A 6,817-nucleotide genomic window follows, 5' to 3' on the forward strand; every position below is an offset into this window, starting at 1 on the left:
CCATAAAGACTCAACAAAGATTAGGAAGTCGTCCTTATCAACAACCTTGTACATTACTCGGCTTGTGTGATAGAATATTACATTGCCTCTGTAGCTGTTTTGTGCATAAACTACAGTGAAACAGCTTTGAGAAAATTCAATCTCATATATATTTTTCTTTTTGAGAAATTTGTTCTGGGATTTAGAAATGTCCTTCAAAAGTCCACTTTGTACTTTCATACTTACATACTTTCATATGTATTTTAAAGGCTGCAGCTTTTGACATTCAACCAATGAAACAAACTGGTATTTCTACTTTTACACTTCATTCTGAGGTCCCTCCCCCTTGTGTATGATGACTTGAACAGATTCAGGAACATCTTTACTTGTTTGTTCGACTCAGATCCACCGTCCCACCTGTTGAGTGCAGTCCATGTGCCAGTCCCACACACACGATCCCTGAGGCATCACCGTGCTGTAGGGGTACGCTCCCAGCAGAGCCATGGAGGGCTGCAGCTCTGAGACGGAGGCGGGGATCTCCTCTGCATCGCTCTCCTCTTTGCTGTCGTCCCTCTCTGACTCGGCCACGCCCTGAGCCCACCCCTCGCAGTTCTCCTCCAGACCCAGCTTGATCCAGTGGTGGGGGTAGAGACGACACGCGGTGGAGTCTGCGTCCTCTCCTAGCAGCTCCGACACCATCTCCCTCATCCCTCCCTCCTTCTCCCCGTCTCCCTCCTCTGTAGCAGCCGGCAGCTCGCGGCCCAGAAAGTGGATCTCGTAGGATGGAGTGGAGGCGTAAACGTCGATCTGTTCGGGGTCCACTGATATCAGGGTGGAACCATCTTGGCAGTCCAAAACTGAGAAGTCAGGAGGAATCAGAAAAGAGTTGTTGACATCGACACTCTGTAATGGCGCCTCAGTTGCTGCAATGTCTGGAGATGCTGATTGAATTTGGCTGTCCGCCGCAGGCTGCTCCAATAGTGATGTGTGCTGCTCCGTCTCATTAGATTCTTCAAAGTTACTTTCTTTTAACACATTTTGAGGTTGAAGTGAAGTGTCTGCTGTGGCAGAGGGAGATATTTCTAGTGGTTGAGAGGTTGGCTGTGAACGGTCTGCGGGGTCATCTTGAACTGGAATCAGAGCGAGCTGATCTGTAGCCGTCTTCTCTTCTGCTTCTTCAGGCGTAACAAGTATTACTTTCTGTGGTGGATTTGTCTCATCAGGCGTTTCAGACTCAGATGTGCCTTCAGAGAGCGATGAGCAGGATGGAGAGGAGGGGGGAGTGACAAAGGCTGTGACAGCGAGCACACGGTGAGCAGGAGGACGTGTGGGACTGGAATCCTGGATGATGCTCGGATTTACGACCACATGGTCATCACAGGACTCAGGCAGCACGTCACATGTTTCATCCGCTGATTCTCCGTAAGAAAAAACTTGACAGGTTTCAGGTGGGAAAACTGGAGCATCTTCCCTTCCAACAGGCTGGTTCTGATGGTTCATTTCTGCTGGTGGTTCTTCAACAAACTGTTTGTCGTCCTCACTCATGAGGGCTTGCTGAGAGGCTTCAGCTGATTCAGTTTCCACACCAGAGCCATGGACCAGTTTGTCACAAACAAACAGTGACTGAGGGAATGGCTGCTCCTGATCTGTGGGCTTCGTGGAGCTAAACTCAAATGTTGGATCATCCGACTCAACACTGAACTCCTGCGGGTGAAACATGATTTTGGCTGGATCCGAGAGAGGCGTTGACTGTTTGTGGCAGGAGTGAGCGACGACTTCAGTTGGCAGCGAGGACACAGTGGAGATGGTGGAGATTGAGGACACCTGTGTGAGATCGGTGTCTGCTGTGCCACTGCAGACGCTCACAGGGTTGGCGTCACTCTGTCCTCCAGGCACAAGCAGAGCATCGTCCTCCCTGTGGAGCTGTGACAAACCAGAGCCACTCGGTTCAATGGGTTCAGGATCTGATTCTGAACCCGACACGTCCTGATCTGCTCTCCGATCAGACTGATGCAGCTGATTGAGGCCAGAATCCACATCCTGATCTTTCTCCTGGAGGTCCACCGCTCTTCTTTGCTCAGCTTCCTCAGCATCCCAGCAGTCCTCCAAATACACAACATCTTCCTTTGAACACCCCACGTTCCCATGTGTACTAGTCACACACACACTGCACTGATCTGCAGGGACGGGCTCTTCTGACGTCTCCACTGTGGCACCCTCTGAACACTGCTCCTCCACACGTGCACTTTTCTCTCTGTGTGATTTCACTGAGATTAAAACGTCACGACCGCTATCAGATCTGTCCCGGGTTTCAACCACTTCACACCGAGCGCCATCTCCAGCGGACTCCTGAGGCTCCTCACAGGCCAGGGACTCAGACCTGGGCTCCAGTGGTGGTGCTTGTGTGGCAGGATGCTTTGAGGTGGTCTGCTCTGCTCCGAGTAAATTCTCGGTGGGTTTCTGTGAGCGTTCGACAACATGATGCCACGTGGAGGCGACTTGCTCATCGTGTGTCCGACTGGCCACGCGAGACTCCAGGAACTGTGCGTGGTTACAGACTGTAGCCGTCTCTGCGTGCGATTGGCTGGAGGCCGGAGACTCGGCGGTGCGACGTGCAGCAGCTGTTACCGCTTCGGCTCCTTGCGCCGGCTGTGCGGCTCCAGCTGTTTGAGACGGAGCGTGCTCGTGGTCATGTTCAAGGTCGTCTGCGTCAATCGAGCAAATGCTGTAGAAAGCTTGGGTCCTTGTTTCTGAAACTTGACAGAGCGTCGTCGTGACGACGCAGGCCTCCTCGCCATCCTCCTCCTTGTACTGCGCTCTGGTCGAACCCTGCTGTGTGACACTGACCGGATCACGTGATGCCTTGCTCGTTTTGACTTTGGGAGTGGACTGTGGCCCGGCAGGAGCCGACCAACTTTCCTCTGGCGTGAGGCTCCTCTGCTCCTCCGCAGGCTGATTAAACCATAAGGCCCTGAGTGTGGCGTTATCTATAATCCTCTGTTTGACCGGACTCCGACTGGACACCTCCATGTAGGGAGGTGTCCCACAGCTGGGCTCGGCAGCGGGCGTCACAACTGCCACTTTGTCTGAGTTTGTCTGTGAGTTTGTGATAATAATAGCCTCCTTCTCCTGGTCAGTGCTCACTGTTTTGAGAACCTGCGTGCGGCTGTCCACGCCGGCCACGGCCACCTCCGTCCAAACTTTGTCATCCAGTTCTGGGCAGATTGGCTCAGCTGGTGGAGGTTTCTTTGGGGCCGGTCCGCCCGGCACACACTTGTCTTCCTCCTCCTCCTCCTCGAGGCACACATGTTGAGCCACAGCAGCGGCGTGCTGCCTGACCCGCTCTGTCACATCATTCTGCCCATCGTGGTGCGGAGGCTGTAACAGACCGCTCCTCTCAGTCTGCAGGCCGAGGTTGAGCTCCTTACTAAAGCAGCACCCCATCTTCTCCGGCCTAGAGTGGGAATAAAACTAGAGACTGCGACGGCCACGCGCAGCAAGAGCCGACACAACACGAGACAGAAGCGTGAGCAGCTCCTCACGCTGCCTCAGCCACATGGAGAAAGAGGAACGACCCCCTCCTCACCTTCCCTCCCCGTTAACCCCCCCCCCCCCCCCCCACCCCGAAATAGCAAATGTGAAGGAGCTCACATGTTCCTGCCACTCAGCAGTGGGCTGCTCCCTGCTTCATGTGTGTGGACGTATGTGGGAGCCCTAGTTAGGCTACAGTTTGAGAGGGGGTCATCACATGGCTCGGAGGCGTCCAATCAGAGAGCGGGGCTGTGGCAGCATCCGCCCCTCCCACCATTCACTGCTCCTCTCCTTCTCTCACATACAACAGGTTTGTCCTCGCTACTCGACTTCCCCCTCCAAAGCCTCCGCCCCGTGTCTCCTTTCAAGGCCACTGCCACCCCCCCACGACCCTAAACTCCAGACATGTGGCTCTGGGTCAGGCCTCAACAATAACCCGCAGTAAAAACTGAAAACAATGATCTGAGAACAGTTTAAGGTTGATTTAACCAGTCAGATCTCAGGGCTTCCTGATAAACTTTGGACCGTTCACAAAGAAGACAAGTTCTAGTACGACGATTATCTCTTGATGATTCTTGTCAAAGCAGCAGTATTATAAACTCATCCTAACAAGGTGGAGAACCTTAAATATAGAAAACACTTATGAGAATTAAAGCTGTTTTGTTTTTTTTATCAAATAAAAATTATTTCGTATCCCTAGAGCGAGCTCACATACTACTGGGTGGACCTATAGTTCAAGAATCAACACTTTTGTGTTGAAGAATCAACACTATTTTCGATTGAACCATTTGTTGTGGTTTACTTCTGTCATTTAAAGGTTATTCATACCAAGCAGCAACATTTTTTTTTAAATAATTAGTAATACATGAAAGATATTTTGAGTAACAATGCATATTCTGAAGGATATCTGCATATTTTTGAACATTTCTGAAAACGACTAATAGAATGTGGCTTTCACCCGGAAGAAAAATAAATAAAGTTTTGACACTGAAACAATTTCACATGATTTGATCTGTGACAATATCCAGAAATGTTCTGGCTTAGTCAGGATGCTATTTTACATTTAAAAAAATGTGTCTTTTCATGTTAAACACTTGATGTTGGTTATTGAAGTCACAATACAGCTTTTTGAACTTTCTCTGTGTCTTTGCAACAAACCACATGGAAATTGGTTGTAAATTCAGTAAGTTAGGATCATTTCAATCCTAAAAAGAAGTGACGTGAAAAAAAAAGGTGTGGTTTGCAGCCCCCTGGTCGACTGTGTGAGGTAATTTACTTAAAGTACATAAAATGTTTTCATTGTTAATTTTTGCAATAGAGTTTAATATTAGTACAAGAAATATACACAGATACATATTGCTATCAACACATATCAATACTGTCAATGCAGGGTAGTTATAATAGCAGTCTAATCAAAATATTTTGGTAATTGGCTAAAGAATATTTTAAAACGAGATTATTCAATAAGTGTCTGATGATCAAGGATTTAATGAGGTGAATCTTTAAAGAATAAGTTGATGTGGAAGTGTGTGTGTGTGTGTGTGTGTGTGTGTGTGTGTGTGTGTGTGTGTGTGTGTGTAGTACCTGCTGGCAGGGCTCTTCGAGCGTTAACTGCGACTGTAGATCAGCCGGGTGGAACGGATCCTGCTGTGACGTCATGTGACTCTGCTGGACGGGTCCAGTGCTGCTGTGGTCGACGGTCACCGAGGAGACTGGAGGAGGCGGCGGGCGCAGAGAAGGAAATGACTCCCAACAGCAGCTGGCATGATGACAACACTGTCACTTAGTGCGGGCTGCTAGTGCAAAGTGCTGCAGAGCAAACTGGACTTGGTGTGTTTACAGTACACACACACACTCACACAAATCTCACTCATCACTATCATGTCTTCACAATACTTTTCACTTACCTCTCCATTCCACTTCCCTCTGTTTGTGTTTTATTCTAAATTAGGAATTAACATATATATTTGTAATGTTCCCTGACAAGGGTGTCGACTGCAACTGCTGATATTATAATGTGAAACTAATAAAAGATAGTTTTCATGACTTTGTGATCATTTTTATTTATTTTTTGTCACTTCTTATCTCTTTCCCTTCAATTCAGTTACACTTGATTGTTCTTGTCTTCATGTTTTGTCTATTTATAGTCATTTTACAGGTCGTTGTGCTCATTTTGCACCCCTGCACATCTTTTCTCTCCTTGTGGTCACTTGTTGTCTCTTTCTATGCATTTAGATTGTCATCGTTGCTTAGGGGGGGGCTTCATTCGGAAACGGTTTGCCGTTAACGTCCCAAAATCTCATTGATTGGTCCTTGGATTATGACAAATAATCCTTGAAGATTTAATGCAATTTGGTCAAATAGTTTTTGAGAAAAGTTAGTAACATTCATACTTATATATATATATATATATATACATACCACTAACTGGCTCTCGGTTGTGTGCATACATTCGCCAACGCCACACTTGTCACCATGGAAAGGCAAGATTATTTGTTCCACCGCACCATTCCATCACTTCATGTTGCTGCCATGTTCAGGCTGAGAGTGGAGGAAGGGGGCGGAGGAGCGGGGATAGCAGGGTGCTAACGCCTTTAGCCGTCCGCCTAAACGGCCTAACGGCAGCGTTGGGCGGCTCAGCGCGGAGCTCCAGCGCCTCTACGAGGGAGTACATCATCTTACCTCCCCAGGATGTGTTGGCTCCCCGAATTTAATGGGCTGGTCCTTGGATGATAAACAAATCATCCCTGAACCGTTCATGCAACTCGGCTTACTAGTTCTTGTTTTTTTGCGAAAAGTTGATTAAAAAAACCCAAAACCAAACAATTTACATACATACATACAAACCAATAAATACATGCGGACTAAAACATAATCTTTGGCGAAGGTAATCAGGGACTCACTGCTCCTTGTCTCCATCGCCTAATCCCGACCTCTCAAGAAACATGATCCGCGAACACACGAGAAGGGACTTTCAGCCAATCACCGAGCAGGTCCGGCCACCGGCGCGTGAGAAGGCGGGCAAAGGACGCTGATTTGTCAGTCACTCATATTGTTGCTCAGTTATTATTATTATTATTATTATTGCTCTATTCTTTTCCTCTTTTTATGGTAATTTCTGTCTACGTGTATTAATGTCCAATTAATTATTTTGCACCATTCATTGCCGTAGTACATCTTTTTGTTGATTTTAATTCTCCTTTACCATCAAAATGTCGTTTATTTGGTCTTCTTGTGTCTCGTTGCAGCCTCTTATGTTGTTTTGCATCTTTTTTGTGCTCGTTTTTATCTCAAATTGCCGTCGTAA

The sequence above is a fragment of the Lipophrys pholis genome (genome assembly GCF_963383615.2).
Source record: "Lipophrys pholis genome assembly, chromosome: 20".
Classification (NCBI taxonomy): Eukaryota; Metazoa; Chordata; class Actinopteri; order Blenniiformes; family Blenniidae; genus Lipophrys; species Lipophrys pholis.